This window comes from Elaeis guineensis, chromosome 4 (assembly GCF_000442705.2).
Source record: "Elaeis guineensis isolate ETL-2024a chromosome 4, EG11, whole genome shotgun sequence".
In the NCBI taxonomy this organism is placed as follows: Eukaryota; Viridiplantae; Streptophyta; class Magnoliopsida; order Arecales; family Arecaceae; genus Elaeis; species Elaeis guineensis.
The window spans coordinates 52,998,772-53,026,688 of NC_025996.2; the positions used below are offsets into that span (position 1 = coordinate 52,998,772).

General features: G+C 36.0%; 1 pseudogene; it reads left to right on the forward strand.

Annotated features, from left to right (window-relative positions):
• Positions 1 to 214: 214 nt before the first annotated feature.
• LOC140857528 (DNA-directed RNA polymerase I subunit 2-like) overlaps positions 215 to 27,917 on the forward strand; it is a 29,852-nt pseudogene continuing 2,149 nt past the window's right edge.

Sequence of the window (27,917 nt, forward strand, 5' to 3'; positions counted from 1 at the left end):
ATGAAGAGATTATGATAGATAAAAATTAGTGGAAACTTAAGTTCATTAGTTAAAAAAAATATTATCTATTATATCATACAAAAAATTTATATATTAAAAATATATTTTATATGTTTCCTTTGATTCAAGTGTAACCCATCGCGATGCGCGGGTTACATACCAGCAATACATTACTGTTTAAATCCTTACGTACACAAAACCCTAACCATCTAAGCTTCTCTGTTCGGTCGCTCCAAGCCGCCCACCCGATTGACACTTCTGAGGACGTAAAATACAGAGAAAAAACCGGGGGAAATCATAGGAAAAATCAACGAAAAAAAAAGGATAAACGGAAAAAATTCAGAGGTAAGACTTTGTCTCACAAAGATTGAACTTTTTTTTTTTTTACTTTTCGTATTTGTTTTCTTTCCATTTCATTTCCTTTTTTGGAGATCCAGGGGAAGGAGAAAACTTGAGAGATATTGGAGGGTTTCTAAGATTCCAATTGGGTTTTTTCTCAGTATATGGGACTCTGTGCGAGTTGTGGCGGTGTGAGCTGGAGAGGACGGTGATGAGGAGGTTGAGGGCAGTGGTGCCGAGGGGCCCTTGTGGCCCCCGGCGAAGGCAGCGAGGAGACGGAGGGCGTGGGGAGGGAGATGAAAAGAGTATTAAGTAGTGAGTAGAATAGAGTATTTCTATCAGAACTCGGCTATAATTTTTTTTTTTTTCAAAACAGGCGGTAAAGTAGGCCCGGTCTCTTCGGGTTTGGATGTCAATATATAATCGAACCCGATCCGTCGCCGTTATTGCCTAAAACCCTAAGTCAGGTTTACCATCCGTTTCCGCCGGACAAAGACTCCACCGACCCGCCGTTCGAGTTGTGGCCGATAGAGGAGGAGAGGCGACCAGAGCGACGTCCTCTGCCATGGCGTCGAAGGCTACGAAGCAGGACTACGAGGCCCTCCGCGAGCTCTTCCGCCCGCACATCGACTCCTTCAACTATTTCCTCGACGAGGGCCTTGAGAAGGCACTCCTCTCCATCCGTCCCGTCGAGATCTCCGACCCCTCCGTCGGCGGCAAGCTTAGAAATATCCTTTTTCACACACTCTCTCTTCTTTCCTTGATTCCTTAAATTTTTTTTTTTTTTTGGTCTCTTTTTGGTTTGTTGTTCTTCCTTGACGAAATTGCAGCACTATATTTTGAAAATCCCCAAGTTTTCCATCCATTGAGGGAAGGCCGTATAACGAAGTCCAAAGGCGGTATAACGGAGGCCCTGTATCCCCATGAGGTTAATGATTTTTACTTTGAATTGTCTCTACTGTTGCTGTCAGCCTAAGTCGCTAGAGTTTCTAGTATTGGACTCGATGTAATTTCTTTCTTTGTTTTTTTTTCCTTGGTTGTGGGTGAGAGCAGTGCAGGCAAGCGGGGACGACGTATAAAGGAGAATTCAAGGTGACAATTTGTCTTCAGTACAACGATCAACAGCCCGTGCAAATACCTATGAACTTTGGGCATCTGCCCATAATGTTGAGGGTATGCTTCTGCTTCTCCTCTTTTTATCTTTTTGTAGTTCTGTATATTTTCTTGGGAATTCTGTGGCCTGGGGTGTTGCCAGGGTATGGGATATACTGCAATTGGTTTTTTTTTTTTTTTTGGTTGAATGGAAAGGGGAATTTCTTTTCTTTTTTTTTTTTTTTGATATAAGTGCAATCCTGGAGTGTCTTCTTAGATAGAGCCGAGTGATCAACATGTGCTGTTAGAGGTTTTTCATCATTATAGAAGGGTATATTGTGCTCTTAAATGTTGTTCAGGCTTATAGGTGCGTCAAAGGGATCTATGATACTGTTTTAAGGGGGGATTAGATGGGCTACTGGAATTTGATTTGTTGTTGCTTGTTGAAATTTTGTAGGGATGAAGCATGCGAGCTCTTATGGTTGTTAAGTCAATTGTTGCTTCATCAGTGGAATGAAGTGAATAATGCAGGAGTCTATGTGAGCTAGTCACTGGTCTAGACAAAAATAAAAGAAAAATACATGCTTTGGAATGACCAGGAGGCACATGAACATGTAATGTGGGCAGCAAAGAACACAAGGAAATGTAGTGCAACTCATCAAGTGAAATGGTTGTCGTGTCTCAGTTGCATTCTATGTTGTTGTATTATGATGTTTAATATTTCCCCCCATTTGTGTAAACTGTGTTTGATTATTAATTATATGAAATTGTGAGAAATAGCTGCATTTAGAGATGTTTGATTAACGATACTAAGTGAAAGATATAGGAGTCTATAAAGGCTGGTTGTGTTGTAATACTTTCTCTCTTCATTCACTTCTCCATCTAAAAATAACTTCATAGGGCGTAGCTTGTATTCAAACTCTAAGGACTGAAGTTTTGTTTTTGCAGTCAAAACTCTGCCACTTAAAAGATGCTGACCCTCAGAAGCTAATTTTCCATAAGGAGGAGGCAACTGAAATGGGTGGGTGAGTATAATATCAATTGATTTCTGGTTGGTTGTTTGAATTTCTTTTTAAAATGATGCTTCAATACCAACTTCAATGTTAATTTTCTTATCCTTTATTATTATATTATTGGATGCATTTTGAGACCTTTACTAAGGATATGTTTGCATGATCTGAATTTCTTATTGCAATATGTATAGGATTATTTAATATGATTTTATTACCAATTTTTTTCACTTCTTTATTTGTGAGCATCTGGATGTTAATTAGCCTTTAATGTAATAGTTGGAGAGTTAGATGCCATCTTGACGCCAAGTTGTAATATGAAATTGAAGTTATAAAATTCAAGTTATTATATCGAGACTAATAGCAAACTTTAAGTTAGGATGCCATACCTGCATCCGTTTCTTTTAGAAACTCATCTTGACTCTTGATTCCTAATTATTTCATTATCTCTCATATGTCGTGCTTGTGTGTAACTATATATGCGATCCACTTTCCCATGCTAGTGCCCAAATGTTCTCATGCTTTAGCTAACTAAAATATTGACTACTAAATAGATTCACGTCAATTTGTCAAAGGAAGGTTTCCTAGATGTGTACATTGAGATTATTAATACATACGTGGGGCAGGGACTACCAAGTGTCATGCCATCGCCAGACATGCCTTGGTGCAACTCAGAATGTTAAGTATTTTGTGTGCCACTGATTTTTTGCAAGTGGACACAAATGATCTGAATTTTATGCAAAAGTAATTACTTTTGTTAGCTTTATTATTGGTAACTAGAGTTGCTTTAAATACTAAACCCAGAAATTTGTACATAAACAAATCAAACATTTCAAATGAAACTTAAAATGCTTGCTACTGCTAATTTGTTAGAGCTGATATATTTATGACACTCACAATTGATTGACATACTAGCTCGAAGCTTTTTGATATTGGCCCAAATGTATCAAATACAAAAATCTTTAATTGTAAAGGAAACTTATGGAATACCATTTTAATAATGTAGATAATGTTATCAACAGAAATAATAAAATATTCTTATTAAATAATTAATTATATATGGGAACAGCATGATAGAAAAACTGTTTTTCTTGCTTGTTGTGTAAATAGTGAATGCTTAGGATGGTAATTTAGGACTACCTTAATGTGTTATGTCAATGAGTTTTGGTGGTGTTGGACCCTTTTATGTAATGAATTTAGTTCTCTTGGAGTACTAGCTCATGAAGTTCAGTTAATAGTAAAGGTGTAAGTTGTCACCACTATGTATTAGCACTACATCAGTGAATATGTAGACATGTGAGGATCCATATATATGGAACTGAAATAACTGAAAGTTGTCCTTTAGTGAAGTAGATTATACAATGATGGCTGATATTTGTCAGGAATCAAGGTAAAGCCCTCACTAGTAATGTTCATTCTATGCCTTAACCATGCTATTGGAGCTATAGTGCTGTATATGGATCAATGTTTGCTGTCTCGGTATCGGACCTCATACCGGTAAAATCCCGCTATAGTATCGGTTTGTGGTATGGTATGGTACGATAATGTCGGTATGGGACAGTACAGCATATTGGTACCATACTAGTATGGTATGGTATACCCTGTGTCATCTGGTATGGGGTGGTATGATGAACCATCATTCTTGAATTTTCTCACTTCTCAGTAATAGCACAAAGCAAAATTATGATTGATCCAGCACCATCACAGCTAGGGCTAAAATTTGATACCCGAAAGTGTTGGTAGGCCTTGTTGTGATGGTTCAATGATATGCTTCCACTAATAATTCCTATTATTATCATCTCTTGAACTAATTATTAGAACTTCACATTATGAAGGGACACAAATGGAATCATTTAGCAAGTAAGACCAATAGATGCATGAGTACCTGCATGGGTGTGTATTTAATCCCACGTCATGGTGTGGGGAGGTCTTGGGTAATTAAGCAAGGCTGAGGACTCCACTTAATATCCTTTTGATTAGCCTTTTTGGGCAAGGTGGTTGGTCAATGTAAGATGAGTCAGATCAAATCAAGAAGTGTAACATATTGAGTCAGGCTGTCCTTGCTTTGCATACCTAAAATTTTGGCTCCACCTAAATTTCACTTGAATATTAACATAGCTAATCCCCTTGCTTGTTATATTCTCTCTCTGCTTTATGACTTTGGATTATCTATAAGGGCATATGGTTTGTGATGATAGCAATTGGAGGTAATAGCTGATAACTATGCCCACCCTTTCTTGCTCTCTCTTTTCTAGGGTATGGGATATTGTGAGTAGTCTTAGTGATTGTTGTGGCACTTGTGGGTGGTGTTACCCAATGACATTTCTTCAAATTGTGCAGATCTGGGAAAATTATGGGCCCAATTTGTTGTGCTGCACTTCCTTTTTATCATCTTATGATTAGCAAGCATTAGACTGTGCTAGGTTTATATTCAATGCATCACGGACTGCTGGGGCCTAGGTATGTGTTCGGCTCCTAGTGAGTTGGTGAGTTAACTTTCATTTGGCTTTGATTTCACCTTTAAGAATAACATCACCATGTGATTGTAGTCTCATCATCTTTTGAGGCCATGCCAATTATATCATCATTTATATTTGATCGGCTGCTAAGCCATTAACCTACAGGAATTACAAGCTTTTTGTTGTTCTCATAGTTTTACAAATCTGTTGCCTGGTACCCTTAATATCACATGTATCTTAAATTTATAGTGCTACTCCTGTTGCCTTATCATCCACATTGTACACTTTTCTTTTTATGTGAACTATATTTGCAATGCAGAGTTTCCTCCCTCCTTTCAATGATTTAAACTATGCTTGGTTCATTTTGGCATCATGATTTTGGTGTGGGTTCATAACTTTCGTTAGTTTTACAATTAATAAAGCATAATATAAACTTGAAGTTTGCATGTTATTGTCTAATAACTCAGGGAGATATACAAGTTTGCAATCTGATATGTATCATGCCACTATGGAGTCAAATGATCAAAGGATGCTAGCTAAAACACTTTAGTTTGACAAAACAATTTGATTAGATTGTCCTATTCCGCAGTGATTACTTCTTGTTACTTTTTTTATCCTCAATTTAATTTCTTTCACTTATAGTACAATCTCTTATCAATGGCTTCTTATTTTCTAGAATTTCAATGACTGCATTTTTTGTGGTGAATCATTGGACATTCTTTCTCTTGATTCTTTGTTTACTCAGTATGGTTTATTTTGTTTCCAGTTACTTCATTTGTAATGGGTTGGAGCGACTTGGCCGACTTTTAATTGTGCCGAAACGTAACTATGTAAGATGCATCATTCTTCAATTGCATTCTCTCCTTATTTGGATGTCATTTTTCCCTAGAGTCACATTAGATACAAACTTCTCCTAATCTATCCTTTTGTATTTGTCTATAGTTTCATCTCCATTAAAAATCTTTAATGTTTCAGCCAATGGGCATGATTCGTTCATCATTTCGTTCTCGTGGTGTCGGATATAGTGATAAAGCAGTGGTCATGAGGTGCGTTGCTGTTTTCTTAAAGTGACAATTAATTGATTATATTTTGTATCTTGTCATCATTGATTATGTACTGTTCATCTTTAAAATTTTCTTAAATGGGTTGAGATGGATTGTTTGCTTTCAAAATTTATTACTTAGTTTATTCATAACTTTCTCAAACCTTGTAACATTTTCTTACTTTGTAACGTAGTGTTCAAGCTATAGTGCAAGGATAATGAAAAGAGAGTCGATGGATGAAATTAATAATAAGTGCATGTTCCATCAGCATTCCTGCTAAAATAGCTCGTTGAAAATAGAATTTATACTGCAAACCTAGGAAGGGAGATACTTGAAGTACCATATTACCATCATAAAGAGAATATGCAGTCAAATTTAAATATTATTTCTTGAAAACTTTCTGTACATCTAAGTCTTCAAGAACAATTTAATGGGTACCACATAGTATTTTGCATACCAAATCTTGACTATTTTTGCACAAAATCGTATGTCAATCAACTTTTTGTGTCATGTAATAAGTCACCACAAGTGGGAAACTCCTCATCCAAGGAATCAACAAATTTTCTACAAAGATGCCTATGCATCTGTGTGGACCTGTATATTTGGATGTGGTCTCGCACTGCATTCCTGATTTGCTGTTGTATATCATTATGTTGCAATGGTTTGAAGAGGAGGCTTTCCTAGTATTATGTTGCTGCATGCATGGGCCTCCTAGCATTATGCAGCCATAAATGCTCCTCTCATATGAGCCTATGTAGAAGGGGCAGGTTCAGGTAGATGTATCCATATATGCACCTGTATATTCAGATTTGTCCCTTGATCACACCATGTTCTCTATTTTTGGCTATGTATACCATTGTGTTGCAATGGTTTGCCTGGTATTATGTTGCTGCATGCATGACCCTTCTAGCATCATGCAGCCATATGAGCTGTTATGTGGGACAGCAAGGTAGGGCAGGTTTAGGTGGACAACTGGGCTGGATCTGGGTTGAGATGTTGACAATGTGGCATAGTTAATATCATCATGATTATTACTGTTATGTATCAAGTGTCAACCAATAAGTACTAACTCTTACTTAATTTTGATGTTGTCTTTATATTTACTTCTAAATATTTAAAAATCTACTCTGTATGAGCACTAGTGAAGCCAAGATGTCAGGGGGAGCACTTGCCCCCACCAAAATTGTGGATTCCCTAATGTGTAGTGTATTGGACAGAGCAAAGCGTGAGGCTTATTTTTGTGACTCATGTTTTGTGATGCAAATAGTGTCATAAGTATTTGTGACAAACTAAGATGCTGCTGATATAAAATTATATATTTTATGTATCATTATTGATAAAAATAAAAATATCAAAATTTAATCAATAAGTCTACATTAAGCGAAGTCTCTCTTGAGAGTCTTATTTTTGAGTCATAAATGCACTTAGTGAGATAGAGCAAAAGGGAGTGTATCTAAGAAAGAAGAGTTGGAGCCAAACCACTCACAGCTAAGTAGATTCATTTTAAAACTACATACTTTTGTTGCAGTTTGTTTCGTCCAATACAGGCCGAAATGGCATGAAATATATATGCACTCATTTAGGCTCAGTAGACCAAAGAGTTGACACATATTGTACGAAAGCTTTTGGTCTCATATGAAATTTTGAACCATGAATAACTGTAGTAAATTTGACAACATTAATGTTTGAATGATGATGATGGTCAGTGTAAAACCACTCAAACTTTTTGATTATTTGGTATTATTCATTGATTGTGGATTGATGTTGACTTGGCCAGAATTGTCGATGACAAGATGCTGTCACATTCAGATTAATGATATTAGTAGTACTAGTTCTATGTCCCATTTGGCGATCAGCATGATAAGGTGGCTAGACATATATATGAGAAGTTATGGGTTGTCCATTATGTATCCATCATAATATGATTAAAGAACATAAAAAATTCATGTTAGATAACCTCCAAAAGAACATATATATGAGAAGTTATGGGTTGTCCATTATGTATCAATCTTGTTGAAGTTCTGGTGTAAACCTTTGCATCAAAGATGATTCTTGATGATTGAAGAAACAAGAGAACAATATGGGGAGGAATATGACCCTACTAGTTATCAATGTGCAGTTGATCTAGTGTTTTGGCACTCTTCATGTTGCGCACCCCTTCTCCCCTCACAAAAGGGAAACTGGCAAACAATTTGCTCAAAACTTTATATGGCCTGCCACTGTAATATTTGATCCTCTAAGAGATTGACCAGTATACTTCTTAGGTTAAGAGGATAAGAAATGGAGTGTTGGATCCACCAAAAAAGCTGTGTCCAGAAGGAAGCATCCAAGTTTGGGAAATTTGGTCGTGTAATCAGTATGACATAGCAAAGACCCTAGAAAATGATTTCTCACTAAATGATTGCTTCTTAGTTCTGAGCTGATGCAGCAGCATCTAAGATGGTTCTTATGTCTAATCAGACCCATTAAGTCCAGTGGACCAGCTCATTGGTTATTAAGAGTCCAGTCTTTATCTTATGTTATGTTATGTTTTCTTTTAAGCTTCAGCCAATAGTTATGTTCCAAGTCATTTAAAAGTCACATACATGGTTGTTCATCTTGGTACTGGACGCCATATTGGTACCATTCTATTGTAGTGTTGGTACATGGTTCAGTATGATACGATAATATTGGTATGGTATGGTATGACAGTATCAGTATGGTACCAGTACAGTGTGGTACGCTTTGTACCGGATGTATGGGGTGGTATGGCAAACCTTGTTCACGTGACTTGCATGTGACCTTTTAATGAATTTAGAGGGCTAAGATTTAATAAAACCTTAAGTGATGAAGGGTTGTGATGTTATGGTTATTAGGAACCTGGTATAAAAGGTCTATTAAGAGTCTTTCTAGGAACTTATTTCAGATCTGAAAGTTTCTAGGGTTCAAGAATCTAGGATTTTTCATTACCAATTCAGTGTTCTGCCTTCTTGCCTGTAATATTTTTTCTGTTCTTACTGGATATCCATTCTTGTGGCGTCGTTATCATACTTTACAATTTTAAGGACAACAGCGTGCACTTGTCCAATTGTTAACCATTATATAGCTAATCTATTATGCCGTGTTTGGTTTGGGAATGAGAAAAAGAATGGAATAGAACCTGTACCGCCTAGTGGAAGTAGGGCTCCAAATGGGTTGGGTCGGATTGGGGGCATGCTTGACCCTAACCCGATCCCATTTCATGTATGGGTCTTGATATTCAACCTCGACCCAATTCAACAGATGATCGGGTGCGGTGGGTCCTTGGAAAATATTTTAGATCTAGCATGTTTGGATCAGGGTGTGGTCATATATGAATTGGACTCAACTCAAAATATTTGAGTCTGGGTTGGGTTTAGTTTGTGTCCAGGTCTACATTTGTTTACTAACAATATTTCATGAAGAAAATTTTGTTCTTACTATTAAATCGAACTTAATTTTGATTGCCACAAAATTGTTTGCTAACATGGTCAAAATTTCATGAGTTAATGTTTATTCAAACTGTAATCTTTTTCAAGAGCTTAATAACTTCAACAGCTGGCTTTTCTTGATGCAGCATGATTAGTTTAAGCATTTTTCTCTTAATAGAGGAATGAAGAAATGACTCGAAATACTTTGTTTGGGTCAGTTCAGATAAGGTCAGTACCGGGTAACTTATAGGAAGATCCAACATAGACCATATAGTGTACGATCGGTTCAGATCAGATTAAGTCAAAGTTATGAAATCCAGACGCGACATGAAATGTGGAACTAGTCAGTTTGGTCTAATATTTGAAATCGACCTGGTCCATGGGTCTTCTACAATGGGTTGGTTTGGGTCAGGTCACGGTCAAAATGGACCCATTTGCAGCCTTAATTGGAAACTAGCCACAAGTTATTCCTGTTTTTCTTTGATTACAAGATTGGCTTATGATGATGGGTATTCTTTAATGCTGTTCTAATATCTTCTGCTATGTTGTAGATGTGTTCGAGAAGACCATCTTCTGTGACAGTTAAGTTGTATTACCTTCAAAATGGAAGTGCAAGACTTGGATTCTGGTAATAGCCCCTACAATAATGTTTTCCCAAAAAGTAGTGTTGATGTTCAGTAATATTTACAACACAGATTTTCTACTGAATTTTTGCAGGATACGAGGAAGGGAGTTCTTACTTCCCATTGGGATTGTTTTGAAGGTGTCGTATTATTATCTTTGTTTTTGTCAATAGTTTGTTTCACTTATCATTTATTGTTCAATATTCATGCTAGAGTTAGAAGAGATTATTGCCTTTTAGAATTATACATCAAAATGCAGAAGTACATACACATTGACATTTTTTTTTTAATTCCTAAACATGCATTAAACCCCTTGAAAAGTCTGAAACTTGTATGTGTGGCCCTCCAAAACCTGAATACTGAAGTCTCACTCTTTTGGTTAGATGGCATTTGGCAAATGAACGTAATGTTACCATTTCATCTTAACAATGGATTTTTTTTGAGGATCTTTTTTTCATAGAAAAAGTATAGGAACACTCTCTCAACTTGAGCTCAATTTTATTTATACCCTCATATTTTAAAGTGTTAAATTGATCTTTTTAATTATCGATATGTTTCGATATAGGTTAGCCGTTCATTTTACCAATAAATGGTGTTAGATTTCTTTCTCAATTAATGAAGTGCTCCTTGTTCATGGGTAGGCATAGAAGAGAAAGAGGATGATAAGGAGAAATGGATGAGGAGGAGGGGAGAAGGGTTGTCGGTAAGGAATGGATTAGAGGAGGAGGAGGAGGATAGTGAGAAGAGGGTGCGGAGGAAGAAGAGGGGGAAGAATGGATTACCGGCGAGAAGGGATGGAGGTGGAAGGGACCACCATGAAGGGGACGGCTTATGGGTGATTTGGAGGAGGATGAGATAAAATGGATAAGGTGGAAGGGATGGAGGTGGAGTGAGCCGCCATGGAGGAGAAGAAATGAGTGAGGAGGAAGGGGAGAGGGAAGGATTTTTTGTCGGTGAGAGGGACAGATGTAGAGAGGGGCCATCTAAGGGGTAGGGTTCATGGGTTGGTTTGGAGGAGAAAAAGGATGAGGAGGAAGGGGAGGAGAGGAGAGGGGCCGTCGGCAAGGAATGGGGTGGAGGACAAGGAGGAGAAGAGGATGGGAAGGAAAAAGATGGGGACGGCAAGAAGAGATGGAGGTGGAGGGGGCCCCGTGGGGAGATGGTTTATGGGTGGCTTAGTGGGAGATGGTTTTATGGGCGGCTTGGAGGAGGAGGACGAGGAGGAAAAGTTGATGGGGAGGAGATAGAGGAATTGGTGGAGAAGGAGAGGAGGAGAAAGGAGAAGAGAGAGAGGAGGAAGGGGAGGAGGAGAAATGGATGAGGAGGAAGAGGGGAGAAAGGAGGAGAGAGAAAGAAGGATGATGGCGATGGAGGAGAGGATCAATCGGAGAGGAGGGAGGAGGGAGTGAGAAGACGAAGATAAGAATATTTTTGTCATTTTATAAAATTTTATTAATGGAGATAGACGGCTGGACTATATTGGAATATATTGATAATTAGAAAGGCTAGTTTGACACTTTTAAATTACAGGAGGTATAAGTAAAATTGAGCTAAAGTTGAGGGGGGTATTGCTGTAATTTTTTTTTTTTTGGTACTTGCTTTTTCAAAAGTGCTTAGTAACTTAGTTTACATGTCAAAATTAAAAAGTACATATAAACTGTTTGCACAAAATTTCAGCTAATTGTCTAAATTTGAGAAAAACCATATACTATTAATATTATTGTATCTACAAAGTCCAGGCTTCTCCCAACTATTTGGGATTGGGCTGTGCCAAAAATTCCTATTCAGGGCCACTACTGATGTAATTGAGGGGAAAATATGCAATGAACATGCTGTATTAACTTTGACATATACAAACTGAGGTTACAATGCAAATATGAAAGCAAAACCTGGGGAAGGGTGTACATGCAAATTTTAACTTTCAAGGGCATGCATGCATTTTCTACCATTTTTCTTTTTGAAGGGTAAATTTTGTACAGGGAGATTTTTGATATGTTTATATGCAAATATCCATTCCAAAGTCATGCTGCTACGATAATTGTTGTTGTTGTTGTTGTTTCCTCTCATTTTGATTATTATAAAAATTAATATCGAGCAGTTATTTAGCAGTTCTTTTAAGAGTTGAAATAATACTTGCAATATATGTGAGCATACAAGCTGGTGAGTTTGATATCTCTTAGAAGAATTAAACCTAGACAAGATTGTGTTTTAATAGCCAAAGTGAAGGGTTCACAATCCGGGTGTGGGCATGTGAAGAAAGCTAGAGAGGCAATCAAGAAGAAGAATGATTGACAACACGACACGAATGTATATGGACATCGTGAGCTAAATAATTTTTCTAATATTGATTGAATGAGATCTTCTTGTCTTGAAATTGAAATTGTAGTGCCCTTTTCCCATCAATTTACATTTAGAGGTATTTATATTGTATTTTCATCTACTTCTATTTGGTGCCAACTTAGTAGCAATAACTTATTTGCTCATCATGTGCTATATTTTCATCATTTTGTATGTAAATCACCATAAGCAGCTCGTAGGAAAGGGCCTGTATCAGCACTAAAATGAAAAATTCCTCCATTACAAATATCTACATATTTATGTATCTACATTCATTTTATATATGTGTATGTTAAATGTGTGCACATTCATGGTTTTTATTTCTATACATAATATGTATCTAGCGTTCATGGTTATGTAGTTGAGGACCATTACTTGTGAAATTTACAAATGGTGAAATGATTATCATAACAACTATTATGTGGTAAGAATTTAAGGGTAGTATAGTTGAGCAAATGAGCATGATTGTTTTTTTTGCCCATTTGAATATCTATAGCAATAAAATGATGTTAAATCTGGTAACCTTTAGTGTTTTTGGGGATTATGTCAAGTTATAGCCAATAACCAAGGTATGGTGAATGATTTAGTTCCATTTTAATTACAGTAGGGCTGTAAATGAGCCAAGTTCAAGCTAGGCCTGGATTAAGCTCTTTTGCAAGCAAGTTGAACGAAGTAGCTTATTTCATCTTGAGCCATACTTGAGTTGTTTGCAAATGGCTTGTTTAAGGGTCTAGTCTGAACTTGAGGCAAGGATTTGAAGCCCACCGATATCAACATTTGTTGAAACGATTGAACCTACCGAACTAATCTAACACAAAATTGGGATGGTTCGGCTGTTTGGGCTAATTTGGCTTATACAACCCTTGACCCTTCAGTCGAAGGCTTTGATTACTCTCTCTATCTCTCTCCCCTCTTCGACATCAAAGATGATGCTGTTGCTCTCGATTGATACTAAAGATGTTGTTGTCCTCATCGACGCCATGGGGTTCCTTGTTGACATGTCTGACCTTGATTAATGATTAGGGTTGTGGTTGGGGTTTGGGGCTTTTGGCCGCTGACACTTACAAGTTAAGCCCCTCTCTAACTCTCTTCGACTCTCTTCCTCCAGTTACCTCTCTTCCTCCTCTTTCTCCCACTTCTCTATAAGCCACCCTCACCCCTCCTCTCTTTCTGTCTTCCTCTCTTTCTCTGGCCTTGCGGTAACCCCTCTCTCTCTTACTCTCTCTTTCACTTGTGCTCTCTCCCCCTTCCTGCCCTCTCTTTTCCTCGCCTCCTTGCCCCCTCTTTGTAAACCCCGCCCCCATCCCTCCTCCACTCTCTCTGTTCCTCCTCTCCCTCTCCTCCCTCTCCATAAGCTGCTCTTCTCCTTCTCCTCTCCCTCCTCTCTCTCTCTCTCTGTCTCTCTCTCCCCTTCTCCCTAGTTCAGTACACCTCGGATCAGTATAGTAAATAACAATACCCTATGAACAATCATCGGTCAGTATGATGTCCCATGTTGGTTCAGTGAACCTTGGCTGGTACCATACCTTTGGTATGAAAATGGGGTTGGGAGGCACCCTGAAGTCACCAAAACAAAGGAAAACAAGGTTTGGTGGCATTGGAGGAGGATGCGGTGGGCTAGTGTTAGATGAGGTGGAGATGGAAAGGGCGCAGCATCCTCTTGCCTCTGGGTCAGGATTTTTTTTGGTTTTGGTGTGTTTGGGTTCGGGGGGGGGGGAGGCTGGGAGCAGTGGCTTTTGCTTGAAAGGATTAGAGAGGGGGATTCGGGTGTACCCTCTGTGTCAGAACCAAGGATAAAGCTGATTTTATTGGGCGATTGCCAACCCAGTGCTGAATTGGGATTAGGTGATGTATTCAGGCCCATTTCTGTGCTGAAGTGAAATGCTTGGCCCTTTCTGAGCATACCAATGATCTTGTGGCATCAGGATGGGCGATATGTGGGGCATATTATTCCAAAGGAAATCAGAAGGCCTTGTATTCTGAGATTTCAATCCTTGAGGTCTTTCTAGCCTTCTGTTTGTTTACTTTGTGGATTTTATTTGGACAATATCGTATTTCAATCGCTGAAATACATTACATGTTATACTATGTCAAATTATAATGACTAAAAATAAATATATTTCTTGTATACAAAGTACAACTACAATATTACATCACATATATTTGTTATATATTCCTATTTTCTATCTCGATGGATCCAAGTTTGAGTGATCTAAGCCTAGCTTGAGCTTGGATCATTTGCTAATCATTGGGTCAAAATGGAGCTAATTTTCTACCGAAAATGAGTTGGTTTACAAACAGGTCACTCATTTGGCAGCCCTAGGTGGTTGGGAGACATTACATGTTCCAATTTTGTTATTGTGAAGGAATGTGCTCTTGATGTCCAAAAGTAGTTGCTCATGGCTGAGTAATCCAAGACTGTATATTCAATCAGTGAGATTGTTTGTTTCTGCATGCATCAATTGTCTGGTCATTCCAATGTCATGATATGTTGAAGATTCAGGAACAATCTAATACCATTGCACTTGGCCATATTTTAATGAGCCTTACCTATTTCTGTAAATATTACGAATTCATCAGTCACTTATTTGGCTGCCAAATGGGATGGTCACCTCTGGGTTGTTGAATGAAGACTGTTCACAATTTTTGGCCATAAAGAGAAGTACATGAAAGCAAATTATGATGATCTGGGTTGTAATGATTTGGGTGTTGTCATCTACCAAGGAGACTTGCAATGATCTGTGATGTCATGTACCAAGGAGACTTTACAATGATCTATGACTACCATATGTTTTTACTAGTTCTCTTGAAAACACAACCTGTATGAAGATTGATGCAAATTAAATCATGATAGTTTTAATGATGCAAGAATATATTATTCAGTGGGCTATTGCTAGTTTATCCTTTTTTATTTGCGCTTCATCCTTGGGTCCTTGTGGTTGCAGTCTTACGTTGTGCCCTGAATCTTATGAGTACGTCTACATTATGTTTTTCTTTCTATGTTCCATCACTATTCTCTTTTACTTCTATTGATGGTTTGATTGCTGAAGTGCATGCTGGTTGTTAACAGGCTCTTATTGACACCAGTGACCGTGAAATCTTTGTGAGCTTGACATGCTGTTATAATGATAGATACCAAAGCAGAGGGGTGCAGTTGGCAGTCAAATCATTGGTGAAAGGGCTCAAATAATTCTTGAAGAAGTCAGGGATTTGTCTCTCTTGACAAGCTCTCAGTGCTTTAAGCATATTGGTATCATGTTCTGTTTATACTAGTCAAATGGTTGTTGTATGTTCTATGATATATGTATCTTCTGATGTTTTTTTTAGGAGAGTATTTCCGACCTGCCATGGATGGATTTGAAAATGAGAGTCATACAATGTAAGTTAGCCTCAGGAATGTCATTGGTGTTCTTTATGCTAATCTGCTTTAATGTGCCAATGTTGTCTGATTGGCATGTTCTTGTTACCCCCATCTGTATAGGTTGCAGAAGCTGTTCTTAGAGACTATGTTTTGTGCATCTCACTACCAACCATGACAAGTTCAATTTACTGATGTTAGTTACTTTTCCTTTCTCCTATACTGTGATCTTTTAGGGCTTGTTCTTTTATGGGTAAATATCATGGGAAAGTTGGTCAACTTTTCTATTGACCAACTTATTCATATTCTCAGGCTTTCAAGATAGATAAGTTACTTTCTCATGGATAGTATTTACCTATGAAATGGAGGAAAATCTTACTATGTAGGGGGTGGCTAAATCATTTTCCTATCAACTGAAAAAATAATCTTTTTAATTAATTCCTAATATACCTTTATAATATAATTAATATATAATATATTTATATAATATAATATATTATATATATTATAATATATATAGAATGTTATATTTGTAATATTATAATAAATTATTATGGTATAATATAATTATATTATATAATATATTATAATGATAATATAATAATATCATATTATATATAATAATATATTATATATAATATATTATATTATGTTAATATAGATATTAATATATATATATATTATAATATAGTATATATCTTATAATAATATAATATAATATATTGATTATTATATATAATTATATTTACATAATAAAAGGGTATTATGGGAAATATGGATAGATTTAGTAACTATCCAGAAAACTAATAATGCAAAAGAACATGGATAACAGATTCCTGAGCCATTTTTCAATGTATATAAAGAACACGGGTAAAATTTTTTTCTGTCTAAATATTGTTTGGGAGATACCCAGGAAAATATAGATTCCTAGGTATTTTTTTTTACCCTCAAAAGAATGGGCCCTTAGTGTTTCAATGGTTTTTTTCTCAATTTGTGTCATCTTTGCACCATTGCAGACTTAAATGGCTTGGTTTCATAAAAGTGAAGTCAATTCTGTGGTATTAATACTCTCTGCTTTAAGTTTTATGCTGGCAGAACTTTACGCACTTGTTGATCAACTGTTGCACAGATAACCCTGATGCATTACAAATCAGGAGATTCTACTGCCTGGAACTTGATTACATTTATGTTAAGGTATGTTGTTTATAGCTCAAAGTGAATTCATTAAATTTTGTTATAATTTAGAGAATTCAAGCAAAAAGGAAGCTTGATTGGGCTTTGTAAGTTACCTCGTGGAACTAAAACTTTGACATTAGCAAGAGCCAATTCTGGGCAGAATGTGGTTATGCAGTGCTTCTTGTTTTCTATATCATAGTTTCTAGGTGTCTCTTCTGTTGAGCTAAAATGGCTTTCTATCTTGAGCTAAAATGGCTAGCATCTTGAAGATAATCTCGGTTCATTGTACAGCACCAAAGTTCTGTGGTTGTGTGCATCAGTTTTCTATGGTGGTGGATGTTTCATCTGAATACCTCCACTAATTTTGTTGACGACTGGTGGTGTTAATCATTTTTTGAGAGAGAACTATTTCTTGGTCTTCTGGTCTTTGTTTTCTTTAAAGATTCAGGTTCCAACGGGACGTCCCGTGGGACATCGGGACAAGGTACCATCTCTTGTGTTGGGATAGGGCCGTCCCGCTAGCATCCCAACATTCCAATCGGAATGCCTTGGGACATTCTGTCTCAAGTGTCGGGACAGGGAGAGATGGTGGCACATCCCGTTTCATGAAAAAACTGGGACAGTCCCATCCCATGGGATTTAAAACCTTGATTTTCGCTATTATCAACTAAATTCTGAAGAAGAAAATTCATTTCTCTTTTGGTGTTGTGTAGTTTCACCATTTCATTTGTTTTCTTTACTTTATGTAGGTTTCCCACATAAAAGATTAGTCTCGACTCTCTACTATCGAATTCTACATCTACAGAATGGACCTTGTACAAGCAAATAATACATGATGATGTATAATAGTTTCATGTTGGGTTTGCTTTGTTACTAAAACTTTAGAAAGGGTTGATAAAATACTTAACAGAATAGATGGGATGTTCATGAATCAGTTAATAGTTTGATCTGATGGCTTAGATTTATGGATCAAAGTATTTCCTTGTTAATATCATTTCTTATAGAGCTGTAAACAATTTTTGTTTACTTTAGTTTCTATATATCCTAACTGGTTTTTTGTTTTGGTTAATTAGGAAAATATGTTCTTAGCTGACATATTTTATGTTTTTGTGATATTTGAATAATTAATATTTGTCATCTTGCAGGAGAAGTTCCAAGATTGGTTAAACAAGTCAAGACGTCAGCTTCTTGATGAGCTTGGAAAGAATGAGAAAAAGCTGGACTTCAGTATTGGTATGTTAACTATACGAGTTTGCTTATCTTTGGCTTAAAATAATATTTTTCATATAATAACTAACTTGCATGGAAATTAATTTGTGGAGCAACAGAAACCATTTTTGTGTTTCTAATGCTTCTTTATTTGGCATGTCTTTTAACAAATCTTTTGAGAGATGCTTTGAATTTTTTGTTGATTTGTATCATCTTAATTGAAACTAAAAGTTGTAATCTTGTGTTGAAATCATTTCAGGTCTTGCAATTACCAAGTGTGTAAAACAAGAGTTGTAATAAACCTATTATTTACCATAGAAAAGTCAATACTGGAGATGGTGTCTTGTTGTTAAGATTACTTATGAATCATGCCAATGCAGTATCAGTGATTCTGTGATTGGTAATCCAAAGTGAGTATTCACTCCAATGGTCATGATCTATAATATTAGGGGGAATAGAAATGAATATTATCTATAGAGCTTGGATGCTAAAAAAAATTGATATTGGGTACATGAAATGAGAGTTTGAATTATTGATCTGATCTAGATGTATTAAGCATGTAAACCAAAATTCAACCTATTTTTGTGCTTTTAAACTACAAATCTCATGTCATAATAGCATTGTATCTTGCCATTAAAGTTGTTTTTTGCCCATGACCACTTCATGCATCAGAAATTACGTACTTTTGGCATTTAATTTATAGGCCTTTCAGATGTTGCAGGTCATGTATGTAATGTTGTGGATTTTCAATCAAGATGTTTCATCATCAGTTGTGCATTGGCAGTATTGACTCTCCCATCCTATTATGATTCACTCTACTCTCTATTTCTAATACACAATCAGTCACACATATTTAGGTATATATGTATATACCCACAAACATGCACTTAAGCATATAGATACATATAAGACTATGTACCTATGTTCGCATATGCATACAGGTATACCGAATACATATACAGAAATATACATGCGCATGAACGCAGATACATGTGTATTACTATAGCCTGCCATTATGGCTTACTTGCAGGAGTCTTCCACTTAAGATGGCATATCTGCTTTTAAATCTCCTTGAAAACTCGTAACTGCACCTTCTTCCTAAACAATTCTTAGTAGTTCATTTTATTTTTACAAGACCTGCTTCCCCATACTTTTATTCCCTCACCAGCACCTGATTAACTAAGCAGTAGGGTTTAAGCCTCAATTTATCAATGCAAAACTAAAAACGAATCTTATAATTGGAGTGCATCAATTTAACTAGTCCAAAGACAATAATGACTCTTTGTAATTCACGATGTATATTGCTGGTCGGTTACCGATATTAAGGTACCTTAAAATGGGAAAAAGGTATGATTTCAGGGTTTCTTGCGGCAAGTTGATAGAAAAAAAAGGGACAATATCATGGAGCTGGTATGCTCAACTATGTTGAAGGCCTTACAAATTGACAATCCAGCGTGTCAATCATGGTTTGTACATAACCAATAGACAAGTCAAAATAATATATGGTGATGGAAACTATTAAATTGGTAATTCAAATGCATTAAAAGAAAATCTCTAAACATGGGTCTTCTGGTTTTCATGCACAAAACAGATATTCTAGGTTCTGTTCATTGTATGACATCGTTATTTAGTTACCTCACTGATTTAAAATAATAGAAAAGGGACCCTAGGATGCCAACACTATTATATTGCAGCACACCTACTATTTTGGGTTGTAGTTGAAAAATTCTAACTAGCCGACCATTTGAAAATTGGTTTGAAATTGACCACAATCTCCTATTTTGATTGGATTTAGTCAGTTTCAGCCAGTTTCTGATAGTTTCATCTGGTTTCAACTAGTTTCAGTCAAAAATGATAGAATGTTCTTTTCGTTGTTTTGTGGTGTATATGTTTAATGTTTTCTTTAATTTTCAGTTGTTTTGTTGTGTTTGAATTTCCTTTATTAAAAAGGCATTACATGCTGGCCATTCCCTTTTCCTGAGATGCCTCTTTTTTAATACAGAAAATGCAATATTAAATGAAGTGATTAAATGAAGTATTTTCTTATATAGATGTTTTTTCTTGCTTAGATGGGTTCTTAAACTGGAATAGAATGAACTATTTTTTTCTTTTGGGCTTAGATGATGGAGTGGAATAAACTTTATGTAGGTTATTAAAGTGATATGTGCTTAGTTGGTTTATTTGTATGATTTTTTTGAAATCAAAAGAAAGATGTTTGCATTGAGTTTCTTATTTGCTTAGATGGGTTATTTATCAAGTTTTTGAAATGCAGTGTATACTTCCGCAGATGTAGGTGTGTGCATGGTTTGGTTCGGACGTTTAGGATAATTCTTGGAACCGAACTGACCTTATCTGGTTTCCTAAAACCGAAACCGAAACCCAAACCAAAACTGTACTGACCTACTGCTTAGAAAAGGGGTTCAACTGACCTGGAAAATTCAGTTTGGTTTATTGGGTTGATGTTCAATTGGTTGGGCAACATGGGCTGGGCTGAGTATAAAAATTCCATTTTGTATAGCATTGATGTTCAATGGGCTAGACTAAATGGGCTGGACCAAGTCAAAATATATAAAAAAATTAAATGATTAATATGTGTGTGTCAGGCTCGATTGTGTCGGTTTGAATATATATACTTATATATACATATGGATCAGGTTGGGTCTGTTTAAATTGGTTTTCGGAAAACTCAAACTGAAACTAAATTGAATTTTTTTCGATTCAAGACTTTCTCAAACTGACACTAAACCAAATTTAAAGAAAACCGAAATTAAGTGACTGAAGAGACCAATTTGGATCAGGTTCGTGGTTTGGCCAGTTTTTGCGTGCCCCTGCGCACATGCACCTGCAAATGCAGATGTGTTTCCTTGACCACACTGTGTTGGCTTTTATGCAATATTATCTGTAGTCATACCACATAGGGGCCAAAATACAGTCCATTTAGCATGGCATGTCCGCATATGTGTGCTGCTTAGTATCATATGGCTGTGCATTAGCCTGTTTAGCATTCCAGAGCTACATGTACAACCTGCTTGAGTGTGGGCCCATGTAGGTGCGTGAAGCTGAAGCAAGCTCAAGTTGATGTTTAGGTTTGATATGGTTTCGGGTGGGCGTGAACATATATTAATAGTATTAAGATGTTGGTTATGTTGTAATTTTTGCTATTATTTTTTTATTATCCATTTATAAAAGAGTTGCTCTCCTTATTGTTGTTTTATTGTACTTGATGTATTATATTTATTGTTGAATAGCTAAAAATAGTAACCACATATTTACCTGCATATGCGACCAGCATACTACATTGGACACTATTCCATTGACCACCTGCATACTGCAGCTGCTTTTTAAAACATGGATTGATATTTACTCTTTGGATACTGAATAGGTACTTGTAATAATTCTGTACTTTTGTGTACTTGTGATTAATTGAGTGGGTTTGATGTTTAGTTATTTGCACTCAATAGTCAATAGTTTAGTTATTTAGTATATTATTTTGATCTACTTAATGCATCAAGCTTCAGTGAATCTATACAAATCGATTTTAGTCTAAAATGACCATATTTATACAAATTACGATCCCGGATATAACCTAGAATGCAGTATAACAATGTGGAATAACTTGTTTTGTACATTTTTTGTTAATTATATATATATATATATATAGATTTGTATGTATACATGTATGTGTATCCATATGTATGTATGTATGTGTGTATATGTATGTATGTATGTGTGTGTGTGTATTTCTGGCCAAAACTTTGAAATTGTTGAGACAATTGAAACTTCCAAAACTGGGTCTTTACTTGGGGACCGAAATTGAAACCATGTTTTGGAAGCATATTGTGAATGGATATGAATATCAGTTGGTGTACAATCCTTCTGGTTTTGGTATGATAGGTCAATAAACTTTTAAACTGTATAAATTGATGGATGGCCATGGGTGAAGTTGCACCAACCGAACATGAAATTAGGGGTGCAACACAGCTGAACTTGATGGAGATTGGTTCTGATCGAGCTTAGCTTGAAATTAATTTCAAGCTTGAACTCTTAGATCATGCTTGATTTGTTTACAATTGTTTTGTTCTCAATTTGAGCTTAGTTTCGAATGATGCTGAACATGAGCCTGGTTCATGGGCTTGAATCGCTTGATAATCCTGAATTGAGTTGAAATCATTGTTGATTGAACCAACCCTCATTCAATATTAGAAGCTTGACTTAAGCTTGATTTCCAGCTTCTTTTTCCAAGCCTAAATTAACATTTTGTTGATTCCATGAATAAATAAAATGCAATAATTAAAGTCCTAATCCAGCAGTACATTATCTATGTACTATACAGTATATAATACAAATATATTGAAGCCATGCATTGTTGAGCTTGATCAAGTTGGGTTAATTTTTGGCTCAGCTTGAAATTTATTTGGAGCTTGTTTTGCTGGTTCAGGCTTGATATTTTTAGCATCAAATCAAGCTTGATTTGAGCTTTTCCCAAGTTAAGCTCAAGTTGAGCTTAAACTGAGCTTGAGCTGTTTGGAGTTTGTTTGGCAGCCTTATATGAAGCATAAACAGACTAGTAGGTGGAGAGTGCATGACGATTGAAGAGCAATTGGTGGAATCGTTGGAATCACCAGTCTTTGTTTCAACAACTATTCTTGCTTTAGCATGCTTTCTGGCATGTGCAATAAGGTGGCTCTCTTTAGTGAGGTTTTGGTTGCAAGTATGATGGTGGAATGGCCTGTGGCAAAAAGGATATGTGGGGACTGATCAAAGCCACTTCTTCTTGCTACCTTCACCCTCTGGTGTGTAAATCCAAAGAAAAATTATATGCATATCAATTCATGAATTTGCTAACAAGGGTTTAGCATTTAGTATGCATCAACTAGCACTACACGTTTCTTAAACTTGCGGCTGGCTATGTGCACTGCATAGCTAGGATTTGATATGCAAATCAAGTCTTGTAAAAGGTTTATGTCAAATACCTTTTCTAAAACATTTATGTATGCATTAATACAAGCATACATATACAAATATGAGTTGGACCTTGCATGCAATGCTGAATCTTTGGTGAAAGATCAGGTCATCCAAATTGGAGATTAGGGGCGATATTCTTTCTATGGACTGGCTGTACTCACCTGAAATAAAATAATTAATGTAAGGGCTTTTTATATTCTGCATCAGTTTGGGAGACACAATATTGCATAGTTATAACTGGACAGGTCTGTGTGTGGGTCTTGTATGAGATGGGTCATGATGAGTTGGAAAATTTGTTAAAACCCAGTCCTAGCCCACTAGGAACAGGTAGTAGTGTGGTGGGCCATAGGCTATTCATGTCTTGGTCTGGGTGATTCAGACTGTCAGGCAATTCATGGTTAAGAGAAAGAATAGTAAATGGTGTCTTGGTTTTGGTGATTTGGGTGACCATGCAGTTCCTGGTTAAGAGAAAGAACTGAAAAACTAAAAGATAAATGGACTAGAGAACATGTTTAGGATTTATTGCTTTTTTTTTTGTATTTTTATTTACTCTTCTCTCTTTATTTGGACTCCTCTATCCTTCTGCCCAATTTTGTTTTTTCTTTTTTTCTAGGGTCCATGAGTAAAAAGTTAAGAACTGATCAGATTGGTTGGCTAGGCAAGGCCTATAAAATATAAAAGGATTGATAGGTTATCCTTTCCAATACGTTTTAAATGGGTTGGATATGAATTGAGAGGTTTTAGATTCGATAGGCATTTGTCCCATCCATAACCCAATTGACCATTTGCCACTATTATTGGAGATCTACACTGTTGATTTTGGCGTCACTGCTTAAAATGCCTAGAAAGTGCAAATCATATGTTCTGGTGTTCCACCTATTCTCTCAAATGGTGCTTAAATGGACGGTGCCAAACTACTAAGTGTTGTAATGTGATAAAATTTATAATATAGCATGTCAACTAAATTCTACACCATTCATGATACCACTAAAGGCATCTATCTCTGAAGCCACGATGTGTATTTAATGGCTTTCAAAACTTATGATCTTGGTCTTCTAGGCTTTTTACATACATCACGATCAATGTAGATCTTCAATTTGGATGTTTATCACTGTTTTGACTAACAAAAGATTTAACAGTACTGTGAAGTCCGGTACTGCTGTCTCTGTTGTTTACAAGCTTGTGCAATAAATTCAGCAACTTATAGGGAACCTTGTTCTTTTTAAATGTTGTCATTTAAGAGAATTGATCTAAGTTCAAAAATTCATGTTAAATTTTCAGCTAATTAAGTCAATAAAGTCGTTTGTTTCTAATGTTTTTGACAGGACAAAACAACAACGAAACTAAGAATTTTTTATTTATTTCAAATTGGATTTTGTAACAATTCTCATGATGTAATGTTTTGGGAATATTTGTATTGTGTCATTGTTATGTCAAAATGTCTCTTATGGCTCAGCCGAACTTCGTCAAATTTTCATGCCTGCTCATAAATATGGTATGAAGGCCCGAACCCAGCTCATTGACATGATAAATACACATCTGAGTTTATATTTCCTTCATTTGTGAGTTATTAGCAAGCTTGCTTGGAGATGTATGTAACTTGTATATGAACCACACTCCAGAACGTTGCAAATTTGTCAATATAATATTCATTATATTCTGGTATACACTTCATTATTATGCATCTTATTAGTTCTTGCCAATAATTGGCAGATTATGGTAACTTGATGTAATATTTCAGCTGGTAGAATTTGCTTGGTGCCTTATGCAAAATTTTTCTCCCACTCCTCTTCCTCCTTAGCTTCAGTGCACTTATGTCAATTCGACCTTTTTTATTGCTTTTGTTAATTTAACAAACATTGTATTGCTTTTTGCCTTTTGCCTTTCTGAGTAGAAGATCTTTTGCTTCTTGTTACTCAACCATTATATCTGTAGTCTTTTCTTGAAAAAAAAAAAAAAAAAAAAAAAAAACGTTCTGCATCATTTGATACTTTTATGGGCTATTGATTGATAGGTTTTATGAATACAGGTTTACATAAAACTAAAATGGAGTTCTACGAAAGTTGTTTGGTTGTTTTCTATGGAACATATTTTGCCTAAACGGACAAATCAAAAAAATCTGAAAAATGAGTTTCATGGAAAACAAATCTCTCCTGGTTTTTCATAAGACCTGTTATTACAAGGAATTGTGCTTTATTATTATCTGTTTTAGGAAAAATCTTATGCAACCAAACAGCCCTGCAGTACATTGACTTATTAGGCAGCCCTGTTTAACATATTTTTTCTGTAATTTTATTTTTAGAGCATTGTTTCCATACTCTTGCATATGAACCTGTTTACCGTGATGTGCACAGTTGCTTTTGTAGTGCAGTTGTTGTCACGTTTCTTAGAACTAGTTATCAAGCCTTCTGTTTCAAGGTTCTTTTGTTATGTAGTCATTTGCCCACCCCGATTAGTTTCTTCATGTCGTCATCTTAATTAGTTTTAGTTCCAGCTTGAATGTCAAATATAATATTGTTTGTTAACTTCAAATTGTTGAATTTGTTGATAGAGCATTGCAGTTATACTGACCAAATGAATCATTATGTTTAGAACTACAGAACTGAATGTTGATTCGATCTTCTTAAAAGCCTAACCTATTAATGTGTGGTAGCTTAAACTAAATACTTTCTCATTTTTGACTTACCATTTATATGTATTATCTATAACACTAGGAACATATATTTACTTATAATCTCTTGGTCACTTGTACATACGATTCCCCTGTAGTAGTATCTCATGAATGGTTGAATTTGTAATGCAATATTTATGTTTTAACGTTGTATATCAACCTCTGATATCTTCATGTTCATTGCTTCCAGTACACCAGGTAGTAAAATTCTTGAATCGAAATGCTGCTAGTTTAGGAAGGTCCATTGAAAGTATGATAAAAGTTGGAAGATTGGCTACGTCATCAGGTCTTGATTTGCCTCAGGTTTGTTCCTAAAACATCGCTTTATAGAATTTCCAATCTTATAATGTCAACTTGTACATGCATTAATGCTGTTTTTGTCTTATGCTAATGGGCTTCACTTAGCTGTTAATCTGGTTACTGTGTGTGGTCTAATTGCCTATGTTGATTGAAATCTAAATTCTGTTGATATCAGCAAAATCTATTCCTCCCTAATGCATTTTATGCTGTTTCTTTTCAATATAATTGCTGTCACCACTGACCATTTTACCTGACATTAGATTTTTTTTTCTCCTTTTTCATTTATTAGATGATAAATAGTGTTATATTAAGTTTTCCATGTATGCGTTTGAAAATGTAGTCAACGGATTCCACTAAATACTAATGTTTAATTTAGTCATTTGTTAAGACAATGCATTTTGTGGGTTTTTCCCCCTTTTGGGAATGTCTATTTTTTTCTTATTTTCACATGAACAATTTAACAGAATTTATCATCTTATAGGGACTCCTTTCTTGTCTGTGAGGAATCTTAAAACAGGAGATCATAAAACCTGATTTACATAAACACGTTTGATGTAGTATCCAAGCTGGGCAAGTGGAGTCTTCTATCTCTGACGTATAACCTCAGTGTGGGGACCCAAAGGACACTTTGATAGTCAACTGCAAAAGGCCGGCTTCAATCCATATGCCAAGTTGAACGAAGAGTTAGTGCTCATAAAATCACCCTTCAGTACATTTGGTATTGGGGTCAAGATTTTTCAGTAAATGGGGGAGATTTGTTGTTTGCCGAACTCAGTTTTCAAATTTTTATGATGAAAAGGAACCAAACAATCTTTGACAAAATTCACTCATTTTAGGTTATATATAAGTTCATCTTAGTAAACCTGCCAACCAAAAAGGGCTTCAGACATTTATGATTGCAACTGTTTTTTAAGGGCATGGGCCATGGTGCATGGAAACATGGATGGGTTGGAAGTATATGGAAATCGTGACCTGTGTAGACCATTTTTGCATCTGTTTAAGCTTTTGATGGATATTGTACTTTTGGGTATTTAGGTGACTGAATTCAAGTTTGTGACTAAAGATGCTAATTATGTGACTTTCTTTATTTTTCCATTATTTTATACAAACCGCTCAGTGAAGCTTTAGGACACTCCAATTAGGAAACTTAGTAGGTGGAACATATGTGAGTCACCAGTTGAATACAGGAGGAAGTGCAGTTTGGATGCTGTCTCCCTTAATTGGTGAAATTAGGGATATTACTTCGCAGTGTGAGGGTATCATGTTTGGTCATGCCCTGTCTTGCACCAAGGCTGTTCAACCACCTTGCTGCAGGAGTTGCCAATGTCCTTGGATAAGAAGAAGTCATTGATGGGTAAAACTTTTTGTCGACGATCCTTTCAGATTTTCTTTTAATCTTTTTCCACTCATTATTCCAAGCATTCCTCTTTGTTCATTTCATAGCAATCGAATTTAATCTTGCCAATAAAAAGGAGTTTGTCTGACCCTTTTGTTGAATATCAACCGTTCATAAATATGCATGGTAACAATATTTTATTTCTGTGCTTCATGTTTATTAGATTAATGAATAATATTTTCAATTCAAAAAGCAAGCTGTCAATTAGCGATGAAGCCATGTCTTATGTCTAGAATATCCACCAAAGCCTTTAGAGTTGCTAAGTTGTTTTGAAGACTCTACTTATTTTCTTATTTGATCTTTTGTCTGATATGATAAATATTATGTTTGCAATTATATGACAAAAAATATGGCAACCATATGTAGAGACTGAGAATTACAATCTTTTTTTTTTTATATATTTTTGATTAAGTGATGAATTATATTAAGCTTGAGGTTTGCTGTACCGTCTACTATGGAGTGTATCATATCGTATCGCTCAGCATGGGGCATACCATGCCGTACATCCGGT